Source organism: Pinus tabuliformis, chromosome 2_2 (assembly GCF_031772625.1).
Source record: "Pinus tabuliformis cultivar Carrire ecotype Pingquan chromosome 2_2, CPIR1, whole genome shotgun sequence".
Classification (NCBI taxonomy): domain Eukaryota; kingdom Viridiplantae; phylum Streptophyta; class Pinopsida; order Pinales; family Pinaceae; genus Pinus; species Pinus tabuliformis.
This window is the reverse complement of record NC_142300.1, coordinates 473821621-473836255: the sequence shown is the minus strand read 5'-3', so window position 1 is coordinate 473836255 and position 14635 is coordinate 473821621.

Here is a 14635-nt window from a genome sequence, read left to right as displayed (position 1 = left end):
GTAGCAGCTCAAGGAAAATGGTGGAGAGATGTTAATACTAGCCAAGGTTTGAACTTTGGAGATGGCAGTGAATGTTAAGCCCTGTCATTCTGTGTTTCCAATGTCCACTATCGCCTTTGGTGATGTCATCTGCTGTGATTTATGTATTATCAAACACCATGCCATTTGAAGGGGAATTTATCTATGAGACCCTCAAGTTACTGGCGGAATTGGAACATAAGATGGGTTGAAGGAATCCCATGGTGGGGCTTTGTATTGGAAGAAGTCAACAACAACATGGATGCTAATTCACGGGATTTTGATCTAGGTACATAGAAAATGGAAACTACTTTTCCAAGTGGTTCGTTTACAACACCTACTTAAACCCACAAGTTACATGTGAGGAAAACCTGTTGTTCATTGCAAATAAGAACCTTTACATACAATTGTTCATATTCTTTGTGTGTACGAGTAGGATTGTGGTTCCTTTTCTCTGCGTAGCATCATGTAATTGGCATGTTCATTTTTTTTAGCATTTGTTTGTTATGTAATCTAACAGCTAGGTTGGTTGGATATAGCTGGATTGCATTATTGAATTCCTGTTTCTCATCGTTTGAAAAAAAGGAATTTGTCCTTGACATGAGAAGGTTCCAGTATACAATTGTTGGTGTTGCATTTCTAATATTCGTGAGAAATTGGAAGAATTAAATTTGAAGAGGGTCAGTCCCCTGTTGATGAAAGATGGTTGATAGTGTGACGACCATGTCGAAGTTGTGCTAAAGGGAATTGCAGCATGATGTGCCGACATATATGGGGATGTCCTTCATAGGAGGTAGTTTTCCAAGATCACCAACAAGTATGATAGACTGATTGTCGAAAGGCACATTCAAATACGAAAGAAATACCTCCCTTAAATGATCATCTATGTGTGAAAAAAGTTTAGGTCACATAAAGCTCATTTAATCAAGTAAAATGTATTTGATGTGAAAAAGATTTTCTTGGAGTTGCAGAAGTGGTTGGCCCTCAAGAGGATGCATTGAAACTAAAGGAATCTGAAGGGAAAGATGGATTGTAAGCACTTCTATGTTAAATGTTGCAACAACTATTGGAGCAAGTAGGGGAAATGGACTTGAATTTAGAGCAAATTAAGCAAGAATGTATCTTTTAGGAAATCAATTAAATGAGACCTCCCCATGCCAGTAGTACCTTGGATGAGCATTCTATGTGGAGGAATGGTGGAAGCGGTCCTAAAGTGGGGGAGGATAATGGTGAAAACAACTTGCTGGGTGGGCGATAGTGAGGTGAGAGAGCGAGGAACTAGAGAGGGGCTAGAATGGATTTGGTTGGATGAGCGACTGAAGTCTATGAAATGTATGGTTGTCTCTTGCAAAGGGAGAGGGATGGTAGTATGGGCCCAAATGTGGTTAGAGTTAAAGGTGAGTCAAGGTCGTGATGTCCAAGCATGTCAAGGTCATCAATATCCATGTTGTTTCCACAGTTTAGTTGAGAAAGGAATTGCCATTCATCGAGGTCTATGGATTCAGGGGGGTTCGGCATATCATTAGAGGAGGTGTCACCAGATCAAGGGGAAAGGGGGTTTTCAGGGGATCGATGAACATGCCATGGAACATACATATATATTTTTTGTTCCCAATGTGAAATGATTACTTCATCATTGCAGCTAATGTCTCATGGGAGTGTGCAGAAAGGGAAGTATAAAAGTAGTTCACTCCAGCAAAAGGAAGTGTAGGATGCATCAGTAGGAGAAGGAATCAAGGAATAGCAAGGGAGGACATGAAAAATATTGCAAGGATTTATTTGTTTACATTGGTTGTGTTTTCAGTGAGTAGAGAAGGACCATGAACGTGCAGCCTCAAGAAGAGTTAGTGTTTCAAAGAGGAGAAGGTCTATTCATCTATGCTACAATGAAGGGTGGTGTTGGGGAAGGGGAACCTAGTCCATGAGAAACACGTTGAAAAACAATTCAAGTAACATTGAGAGAAACAAATTAGTAGGTATAAAGAGAAAGGGGAAGTTTTTTGTAGCATGTGGCATGTTCCCCGTGTGTCAATGTCTCTATCAACAACTGCTTCTGTTAAAAAAAAATAGACAACATTAAAAACAGGTGTTTCATGGTGGATAGCCTGGGAGACACGTGACAACATTTGCCAATAACTTTCCGATTTTGTCTCTAGCTTCGATGCATATTGTGCGATGTAGCAGAGAACAACATGTCAAGAAAAAACAAGTTGGTAATCGATGTTTTCTCTCCATATGGATAGCATGTCAGAGTTGTGTACATTTAACCTATCATCATTACGAGCAGGGACATATTTCTTTCATCCACTATCATTAACCATCAAAGAGGAGCTAGGATTCAAATCCCATGGAACTCCATAGCGGCAAATAGAGTAGGACCTTTCTTGTGAAGATAGGAAGAATGGTGGAATTGTGTATGTCGTCGAACGCAATTAAGAAGATCCTCATAGTCCTGAAGGTGAGAGGATGCAAATATCAATGGTGATGGGAGGATTCATGGGTCATGCTTTGTAGAGATGTGTAGATAAGGTCCACGTTGTTCAGCAGGATGAGGATTCCAAGCATAAATGTGTTCATTGAAATAACACTTCACTCTATCAACCGCACCTTGGTCATCCCAATCTAGGTTGTCCATGTCATGTACGTTTTCAAGCCAAAGGAAACCATGTATGTGTGTGGAGCTCCTATGTTTCCAATCATACCTACAAAGATGCGAAAGGAAATTTGTGATGCAATTGTACATCTAGGAAAAAAAGAAGGAGAAGGATGGTCAGGTAAAAACATACACCAGAAGTCCTTTGCATGGAAAACGTTTTGCAAGAACTCTTCAAGGAAGATTTTGAATTGATAATGAATGTACTCCATTGTAAGATGTGGATTTTTTATTGTATTCTTGAATTTCCATCTAGAGAGGTCTGATGAATCTAAGCGAGGGGGTACTAGGCATGACCATGTGCATGTCATTCCATTTGGTGTTAGCTACACTAAGGGTGAAGAAGAAAGTAGAAATACTTACTTGTATGATGATATTAGTGAGTTCACATCTGCGTTTGTTCCAGATTGAGCATGTCCCTCTAAGGCCTCACCCGAAGCGCAAAATATGGTCAGGAAGCATGGGATCAAGAATTTAATGGAAGCATGCATGAAGGTCTACAAGAATCATTGGAAAACCCTCTTCATGGCTTATTTTCATGAAAACAGCAGTAGTTTCTTGACTACGATGGCACAACATAAGATTGTACAAGTAATACCAGAATCTTGGATGCTGGGAAAAATGGTTATCATAGTAGCGTATGAGGTGAACAACATATTCTTGCATTTCAACTTTTCTAAGACGCGGTTGACCAATCATGGTAGCCCCTATGGGGAAGACTATGGGTAACGCCATAACAAAGAGGCCTTTTGTGGTATATTCATTAATAGCGGAGACAGAAACAGAGGGCCACGAAAGTGAAGTAGTGGAATTAGGATGGGGAGAGTGCGATATTTTCATATTTCTTCAAGCTCGATATGGGAATTTGGGAGTGTTGATACAAAAGAGGATGGTTGGAGGTTTGCTGGGGTGGGCTGTGTAGGAATGTTATCATCAAAAGTAGGGAAGAAAAGTCATGGTTCAGGAGAGGAAGGGTGATGCAACAGATGAGAGAAGACATATTGGTAGGGTGAGTCGACAAGGTAGATATTGCAGCTTGGTCGAGATGGACATCCTTGTATTAGGGATCATGGGCTAGTTTGTACTCTAAAGTTACAAGAATGTGAGTCCTGCTAACAATGAAATCATATTTTTTGTGTTTAGATCCATGTCTAGTGACAACGATGATGTCCAATTTGGAAACCAAGCATGACAAAATGTTGGCGATAGTAGTCATGTCTTGGGGGAAAAAATAGTATGACCAATGTATTTGTACTACCCACCTCATGCATGGGTGACTTTCAAGGTTGGGCTGACACGTGGTATGAGCATTTCCTCTATCTGTGTTAGAGAAGCAAGGACAAATGGTTGGTTGTAAGGGTCCATGTTGTTTACAAGGGAGAAGCGGTGGGAGGATTTTGTAGCTTCACATTGGGAGCAGTAGAGGTTACCATGTAAGAATTTTGTTTTCATATTTGGGTATGATTCTTTTCATATGGAGAAGACATGTAAGGGAGAAAGGTCATCTATCCTTTCACGAAATTGGTGGTGTGCATGGTTAAGGGAATGGTTGAGCAAAATATGGGGATGGGAGGGTGAAGGAGGATGAGTCAATGGTGGGGTGTGTGATGTATATGGGGAAGAAGTGGAAGTGAATAGAGGAAGTTGAAGGGTGGGTACAGGCGGAGTAGGGAATGTGGAAGAAGATGGGTTTGCAAGTGAATCTTCGAGATGTTGGGGAAGAGAAACATTACATGGGGGTATACCTGGAAAGGTTTTGTGTTTAAATCATATTTATATTTGAGCCACCTTTGTTTGTTGGAGTCATCTTTATTCTGTTCATAAACGAGTCTCTTGCAAGAATTTCTTGATGGGTTTGAGAAGACATTGGCATGTCCATTCTGATACAAACATGGGAACACAAGTATTAGTGAATATAGGAGATGAGAAAGAGTAGTCTTGAGCACAAAGATAAAGTACATAGCCCATTAAAACTGATGAGCCCAGGTATCGCAACAAGAATGCTACAACTCCTAAGGCTACTGACTTTAATTATCAACCTAGGGGTTCGTACAAACTTAAGAGGTATCAACACTATATGTGCGACATAAAATGTGTTCTTATTTTGATGTCATGATGTAATTGAGTGCATGTACTGAAGTAAAATCCTAAACTAATTGCAGAAAAGAAAATGTTCGAAATGGAACCTTATCTTATTGCAAGAAAGAAAGTACAAGGAAAGAAATTGAAATCAAATGCTAAAACACACCATTTTCTAACTAACTTCCAAGAAAATATGCTTTGCAATAATGCTAAATTATCATGAACCAAATGCTACTAGATAAGCATGGAAGTAAGAAGCATCAAACATCACTAAGGTGCAAGTAAAGGGACTAAAATAAATCTGCTTTTGTCTTTTTGTCTTTTCATGCAAAATCAAGTATGCAAACTAATTTCCTTTGGTGATGTGGCAAGTGAATTTAAGGATGTTGAAGGTTGGATGGAAGGCTTAGGAGATGGTTGGATGGATTGGTAGACCCTTGGGAGGCTTTTGGTGACCTCCTATAGGTTTTCCATCAATTCAGACTCAAAACAGACCGTTTCAGGAAAACCTACATGATGTACTAGAAACCTACAGGATGATCCTAAAGGAATTACAGGAAACCTATAGGATACAGCCGAGAGAAAAATGTGAGGTGTTGGAGGTTATGTGAGGCTTAGGAGAGGTGTTTTATGGGTGGAATGGAGTGGAAAAATTCCTAGGATCACTAAGAACTCAAAACCAAAGTCGGGAGATGGATGGATTCACTCAAAAAGCTTGGAGAAGTTTCCTTGTGAAATGATGAAAGTGGTGAGAGTTTAATGACCAAGAAAATCGAATCCAAATTGGATGGGAATTTTTTTTTCCTTAAATAGGATGTCTTAGGTCCCTATTTCAAATGGAATCACTGAAAAATACCTCAGTTAATCCATTCTAAAAAAATGAAGAAAAACACTACTAGTCGAAAACCTAGAAATTCGAGAACTAATGAGATAGTAAATCTAAAAAATGCCCAAGAAAATAAAGTGAAAATGAAATGGGGTAACTTTTGTTATGAGCTAAAATGTTTTTGTGATCTAATGCAAGTGGAATCAAGTAGATTGAAGCTCGTTATCATGCTCTAAAAAATAGTGGAAATTTATTGTTCTTTGCTAAAAAGAAGGTCCAACAATCTAGATTTGGGAATAAGAAGACTAATCCAAGCAACTCAATGATTATTATAAAGTTCCAAATATTTTCTGAGGATGAAATAATGCTTTCAATCCTGCAAAAGAAATTGCATCAACCATTTAACTCAATCCTAAAACAAGAAATCATTGATACTAAATGCAGAAGTAGAAAGAAATAAAAACTAGAGATGCATGTGAATAAGCAATGAAAAGAAGGAAAGAAAATTATACAAAAGGGCTCTGAGGTTCCTAGGATGGCCAAGCCCAAGGAAAATCAAAGACCTATGGAGGAGAACAATATTTAGAAGTTGAACATGACAACAAGCTTCATTATTTTCATCAATAGGATTACATCCCTGTAAGAAAATACAATGGAGCTGCAAGAATACATGCTCTCTGCACAATAAGGCTAATGAAAATCTTATCCCTAGAGGAAAATTCGACTTGTTACTTATAAAAAATGATTAATAATCATTCCCCATGAATGGAGGAAGCTTTCCCCACCAAAATCTCTTGATCAGTGGATCTAGTCCCCAATACTAGGAATTTGCATTAAATGGCAGTGAACACATTCCTAGATTTTCTCAAACATTCCCTAGAGGAAAATTCGACTTGGTACTTATACAAAATGATTAAGAATAATTCCCCATGGATGGAGGAATCTTTCCCCACCAAAATCCCTTGATTGGTGGATCTTCTTCCTTGATTGGTCGATTTGCTCCCTTGATTAGTGGAACACATTCTTAGATTTTCTCAATCATTGGAGTTCCACAATTTGTGCTATAATTCCATAATATCTTGTTGAATTATTATTTATTATTGATCCTCCAATAGTAGGGAACAAGTCCCTAAATTATCTCCTCCCCCAACTCTTCATAATCTGCCCAATATTCTCATAATTTTCCACAAAAAATAGATAATATTAGGCACAAATATTCAATTATTCATAAACCTTCCTAATGAATATATTAAAGTTAAAAATAATTTATCTAATGCAAAAAGATAGGTTTAATGTGCTGAAGGATGGTCACAGACCTTAATTTATATTTTAAATTAGAGGTATGGGCCTTAATTTATGTCTAATTTAGAGGCCCATCATACCCTCCTGTTTAAAGTGTTGCTCATCCTTTGAGAAACTTAGTGACCTCATTATGCCTCATCCATGGCCCTAGTGGCCTCTCTCTTGTGCATTAAGAATCTTGGCTGTAAGCTCTACAAGGACAAGCCTAAAAAACATATTTGTGCAAAGAAAAATCCTTGTTTCTTGAGCCCATTTTCTTACCTTCTTCCCCTTATTCAAGATGGTTCTTGATTATTTTTTAGTTTAGCAAGGTATTCCACACCCTTATCAACCTTCTACTACCTTATTCTGCCATTTGGACACCTCCGGTAGGATTTCTAGGTCACTGTAATTCCTACATGATCATCCTGTAGAAAACACAGTCCCTTTGTAAATTGAAGTAAACGAGTGGAAAAAATGACACAAATGGTGGAGGAATGAATGGTAATGAGTGGTAAAATAAAAACATGAGTGACAAGGGTCTCTTTGTGATCCTCCTTTGCTCTTTGACGATCCTTCTTGCTGACCTGCAAATGGAAATTTCAAGAAAATGGAGAGGATGCTCTCTTTGTTTTTTTTTCAAGAATGAAATAGGATGGATGAATGATGAATAGATAGTGAATATGAAGTGGATGGAGGGCTTGGAGTGCTGTGGTGACCTTGGCCTTTGCAAAAATTTCTTCTTTTAACTGTTGTCCTCATTCCTTGAAATCATCACCCTTCATAATTTGACTTTTTAACATTGCATGAGTGAAGGAGTGAGTTGTGATTAACTAGTTGAAGGCGGTTGAGAGTTCTGACCAATCCTTAGCTTATAAAACCTCATCTCTCATGCATTGACAACAAATTTCTAACTATAATATGCTCAAGAGAAGATTTCAAGAATATTGCATACCTGTATGTGCCTGATGGTTGTTGGAGAGACATGCATGCTGCTGCTGAGTTGATGTTGATGTGCAGCTGTTGGATGGTGATGTTGATGATATTGATGCTGTTGCTAAGCCCTGGAGGAGCTTCTTTGACCTTTGGATCTCCTTTAAAACTGATCACTGCCAATCCTATAGGTGTTGTGTTGTATCCTGTAGGTTTACATGACAACAACTTGTTTTGTCCATATCTCCCAAACGGTAGATTGGAGTGAGCTGGAACCTTTTGAGCATGTTTCCATCATCATTATGCATCTCCCCATAGAAAAATTTTGGTCAATGGTTCACGGATCTCGAGAAAAACTAAAAATGGATTAAGGTGATGGAGGCTGATTTCTTGGAAACCGTGTAATGTAATTTCCTGAAATTGCTTGAGCATATTACCATCATCCATATGCATCTCCCATGAAAAAACTTTTTAAATGGATGCATGGATACTCAGAAAATGAAAAAATGGCTAAAGGTTATGGAGGCCAATTTCATGGAAACCATGCACTGGAATTCACTGAAATTTCTTGATAATGTTACCATCATCCATATGCATCTCCCCCTAAAACAACTTGGAAAATGGATGCATGATTTTCAAGTTATGGAAAACATAAATTTCTACTCTATGTATTTTTGTATCTTGTAGTAAAACAGAGCATCCTATAGTTTTCTAGGACAACAAGAAAATTGAATGGTAGAAGCTTGAGAATGATGGGTGGATGGTGAAAATAGATGAGGGTGATGGACTGACATGGCCTTGGCATTGTTGGAGCATTTGAGCAAAGTAGGAGAAAGTCAAAATTTGACATCTTTTGACTAGGCTTGACCAATTTTTCTTTTGGTACCAAATTATTTTTGTTGCTTGTAGATGTTGGAGAGTACATGCATGCATGGATCAAGGATTCTTTTATTTTTTCTCTTTTTTTTAGGCCTACTAACCACCTCAATGAGGTTTTCAACTAGTAGGTCTACTTAGGCGCCTCAAAGGAAGTTTTCACCAAGGATCTTTTCTTTTTCTCTTTTTTATTTTTTCCAACCCATTGACTGCCTCATGGAGGTTTTAAATCAATGAGCCAATCTGAGACACCTCCAACGAGGTTTTCACCTTAGATTTTTATTTTTATTTTTCTCTTATTTTTCATTTTTATTTTTGTTTTTTTTCTTCTACCCTACCCTACCCTACATGAAAAACAAAATCACTTTCAAGTATAAGAATACTTCCAATTAAGCCATGTGCACATCAAGATGACAGACAAAATGATGTGGAGGCTTGAAATGTATGCTTTGACATGTACTTGAATTTCAGAGACCAAGTGATTTGAATTTGAAAGGATTAAGCATAGTTGAGGAAGAGAGTGATGTTGCAACTTAGTGACTGTTTGGAACCATATTTCAATATAGTTGTGATGTCCTTGGTCCTTTTGTTGATTTGGATCATTCTTCATGTCTTCTTCTACCATGACCTTAAAATCTTCCTCTTTTTGTTGATTTTTCTCTTGAATACATGGAGGTTTTGTTGGGAACCATGAGGGTGTTCTCTCGATATCTAATTTTTATGTCTGCTCTTCATCAATCATAGCCCATGGTTCTGTGGTCTTTTTATTTGAATCTTCATCTTTTGGATGTGGTACTTCAATGATATCAAGATAATCAATATTTTGTAATACTCTTCCTAAGATATGGTGAATACCATTGATCTCAATAGGAGATGTTTGGAAGTGTTGAACCTCAGCATTGTAAGTCGGCTAAGCTACCTCAATGTGTGGGTTTGGAAATGCTGGTACAGGTAGTTGAGTGGGAGTGTATATTTGAGATGGATGCGGATGGGGTTGTTGTTGTGGTGGAGGGGAATTGTAGGGATAACATGGAGTTAGGTATGGAGGATATTGAGGAATATATTGAGGATATTGTGGATGGCTCCCAAAAGCTCCTTGCCAACCTTGTTGCCAAGATTAGTTTTGGGGTTGAGATGGCCAATGTTACCAAGGAAGAGGTGTGTTCCAATTACTTTGAGGTGGATGTGCATAAGCTTGAAATTGTGAATTAGGCTCTTGCATCATATCATGTTGAATAGGCTGCCATGGTACTCTTGAAGCTACATAACATTATTGCATTAGCAATTGACTTGCTCCATTGTCCTCCTGGTAAAATTCCTTCAACCTTGGTAATGAGGAGTAACATTTAATATCATGTGATTCTGCATGGACAACAGAAACATCTTCTTTTTTCTCATTTTGTATTCTTAACATTTCTACTTGTTTGGTTAGATTGCTAAGAATTTTTGTTTTAAAGTCATCAAATAGATTTCCAAGTTTAGCTTGACTTACTCATCTTGACCTTGATTTACCTTCTCTTGCTTTTCCTCTTGATATGTGTTTGCATGTTTCACAAATTTCCTCAAATGATAATTGATATACATCACCTCTACTCATGAGATTAATGTGATTAATCCACTCATCCATAATTGTTCTAAGTAAGAGGGTTTTTAGTGTGTCGGATCCTAAATGATGTCGTTTTTCCCTCTTAACATTATACATGAACCTCTCTATTAGATCCTCTAGACTCTCATCTTCTCTTCGATTCATTCTAAAATTTCTTCTTTAAGATCATGATCTTTATATTTTTCTAGGAATATCTTTTGCATATAATTCCATGATCTTATTGAATTAGTCCCTAAACTCATGAACCATTTAAGATCTCTATCCTTCAATGTTGCCCGGAAACAATCTCAATTTTTGAGTTTTTAATAAGTAACTGTAAGATCTACAAACAATCTCAAATTCAAAGAGAAAGGTTTCCGGATCCTCTAACCTTAGACCATGAAATTTTGGAAGAAAAGATGGAGGGATTTTCTTCATGTGCACACTTCCATCAGTATCTTGAATGGGAAATCTGATAGGATCTTCCTCATTGTCATCATCACCATCAATTTCTTCTACATTATTCACCATCTTCTTCTTCTACTTACAAAAGTGAATGGTGATATGACTCTTATTGCACCATGTGATCAAATGGGGGGTGGGTTGGTGTTGGAGAGTTTTGTTTTTGTTTTTATGATTGAATGAAAACTATAATGGAATGCAATTTTTTACTTTTGAAATTAAATATGCCTAACGATTTTTTTTTTGGTCGCAAAAATTAAAAAGAAATGAATCAACTAGGGAAGAAAACAATGCATACTTTGACACCTCCCTAGAAACGGTGCCAAAAAGTGATGAGCCTCGGCATTGCAACAAGAATAGTGCAACTCCCGAGGCTACCGACTTTAATTATCAACTCGGGGGTTCATACAAACTTAAGAGGTATCAGCACTATATGTGTGCCATACAATGTGTCCTTCCTTTGCTGTCATGATGTAATTGAGTGCATGTACTAAAGTCAGATCCTAAACTAATTACAGAAAAGGAAATGTTCGAAATGGAACCTTAACCTATTGCAAGAAATAAAATACAAGGAAAGAAATTGAAATCAAATGCTAAAACACATCATTTTCTAACTAGCTGCCAAGAAACTATGCTTTGCAATAATGCTAAATTATCACGAACCAAATGCTACTAGTTAAGCATGGAAGTAAGTAGCATAAAACATCAATAATGTGCAAGTAAAGGGACTGAAATAAATTTGTTTTTGTCTTTTTGTCTTTTTGTCTTTTCATGCAAAATCAAGTATGCAAACTAATTTCCTTTGGTGATGTGGCAAGTGAATTTAAGGATTTTGAAGGTTGGATGGAAGGGTTAGGAGATGGTTGGATGGTTTGGGATACCCTTGAGAGGCTTTTGGTGACTTCCTAGAGGTTTTCCATCAATTCAGCCTCAAAATAGGCCATTTCAGGAAAACCTACAGGATGTACTAGAAAGCTACAGGATGGTCTTGTAGGAATTACAGGAAACCTACAAGATACAACCGAGAGAAAAATGTGAGGTGTTAGAGGTGATGGGAGGCTTAGGAAAGTTGTGTGATGGGTGGAATGGAGTGGGAAAATTCTTAGGATCACTTAGAAATCAAAACCAAAGTCGAGAGATGGATGGATTCACTCAAAAATCTTGGAGAACTTTCCTTGTGAAATGATGAAATTGGTGAGGGCTTAACGACCAAGAAAATCAAATCAAATTGGATGGGAAAATTTTTGTTATTAACTAGAATGTCTTAGGTCCCTATTCCAAGTGGAATCACTGAAAAAGACCTCTGTTAACCCATTCTATAAAAAATAAAATAAAAACAATACTACTCGAAAATCTAGAAATTCGAGAACTAGTGAGCTAGTAAATTTAAAAAATGCCTAACCAAATCAAGTGAAAATGAAATGGGGTGATTTTTGGTATGAACTATAATTTTTTTATGATCTAATGAAAGTGGAATCAAGTCGATTGAAGCTCGTTAGCATGCTCTAAAAAATAGCAGAAATTTATTGTTCTTTGCTAAAAAAGAGGTCCAACAATCTAGATTTGCGAATAATAAGAATAATCAAAGCATCTCAATGATTATTATGAAATTCCAAAGATTTTCCAAGGATGAAATAATGTTTGTGATCCTGCAAAAGAACTTACATGAACTATTTACTCAATCCTAAAACAAGAAATCATTAATACTAAGTGCAGAAGTAGAAAGAAATAAAAACTAGAGATGCATGTGAATAAGCAATGAAAAGAAGGAAAGAAAATGATACAAAAGGGCTTTGAGGTTCCTCAGATGGCCAAGCCCAAGGAAACTCAGAGACCTATGGAGGAGAACAAGATTTATAAGCTGAACATGACACCAATCTTCATTATTTTCATTAATAGGATTACATCCCTACAAGAAAATACAACGGAGCTGCAAGAATACAAGATCTCTCCACAATAACACTAATGAAAATCTTATCCCTAGAGGAAAATTCGACTTGCTACTTATACAAAATTATTAAGAATCATTCCCCATGAATGGAGGAATCTTTCCCCACCAAAATCCCTTGATTAGTGGATCTAGTCCCCAATACTAGGAATTTGCATTAAATGGAAGGGAACACATTCCTAGATTTTCTCAATCATTCCCTAGAGGAAAATTACACGTGGTACTTATACAAAATGATTAAGAATCACTCCCCATGGATGGGGGAAGTTTTACCCATCGAAATCCCTTGATTAGTGGATCTTCTCCCTTGATTGGTGGATCTGCTCCCTTGATTAGTGGAATGCATTCCTAGATTTTCTCAATCATTGGAGTTCCACAATTTGTTCCATAATTCCATAATATCTTGTTGACTTATTATTTATTATTTATCCTCCAGTAGTAGGGAAAAAGTCCCTAAATTATCTCCTCCTCCAACTCTTCATAATCTTCCCAACATTCTCATAATATTCCACAAAAAATAAGTAATATTAGGCACAAATATTCAATTATTCATAAACCTTCCTAATGAATATATTAAAGTTAAAAATAAATTATCTAATGCAAAAATAGAGATTTAATGTGCTGAAGGATGGTGATAGGCCTTAGTTTATGTTTTAAATTAGAGGCATGGGCCTTGATTTATGTCTTATTTAGAGGCCCATCAAAAACCAAGAACTTCATTAGTGGCTATCTTTTTGAAATGGTGCCTTTTAGCTTATAAAGTAGATGTGTATTTTGTTAAAGTGTCTGCAATTTATTTGTCGCGGAAACCTTTTTATTATAGAGTTTATTTTCTTTGACATTATGCACTAATGTCGTGTCATTGAATTTTTTTTGTTGAAACTTTGTCGAAGCTATCTTTGCAGGGTAGAATGAGATCAGAATCAATCTTATTTCAGTGAAGTATTTTTGTGGTGACCGATAACTATTTATCATTCATTTATCAAATGGACTTAATATAATGAAACAACAATTCTTTCTAAAAAGTGAGTGTTTGTATTTAGTCGTACAAACCACACTATAAAAGGTTTCAAATATTCTATTTTGTTTAGAAGGAAGAAGAAATAAACATATATATGATATGTAAAGGTAAAAGATGGAGAATTATGAAAAGGTGGAAGCTGCAACATGTAATGTAGGTGTATATACATAAAGGAGATAAGTACAATTGGTGAAGTGAACAAAAGAAGGGGGCGACAGTGGACGAAATGACAATGAACACAAAACATATAGAAGTTTTCATTTACAGTTGAGGGTGGCATGGGGAAAAGAAAATGAGTTTCAAAGTTGGCAAACAACTGAAGTAGTATAAATTCTTTCAATATCCTAGATTAGAAAGGAACATGAAGAGCCATAGTTGACTTCCTTTCAATTGATTGATACAAAATGCAAGTGTTCGATGCCATTGAAGCTATCTATTTTTACAAACAATGTGAAGAGGAAAGGACAACATGAAACCCTTGCACAAAGCTCATTGATAGTATCAATATCACTAGAGAGTATGAACAAGACTTTTACTTGGACACCCATGAGTTCAGTTGCAACATCATAAAAATAAGTGACATTTTCCATTTCAAATTTGAGCACAACGAGGCTGGTGGTTGAGATAGTCCCAACAATTATTCCATTAAATTTGCATATGTGGCCCCCTTTGACTACGAGCATGGCTGAAGAAATAGAAGAGGTGAGTTCAGTGAGTTTCTTGCCTACGGTGTGGTAATGATCCCCTGATATGTTTATTTCGATACTATACCCAGTCATGTCTTCCAAGATGAGAGTTTTTTTCTAGGTGTTTCAGATCCATCTCTTCGACAAATGGTGGAAGTTGGAGAAGTGGACCTAACAATGCCATTAATGGTTATAATTGAGCCAAGGTTTGCAGATATGATTTCATCTACATATTTAAAATATAAATGGTGAAAAGGAATTGTC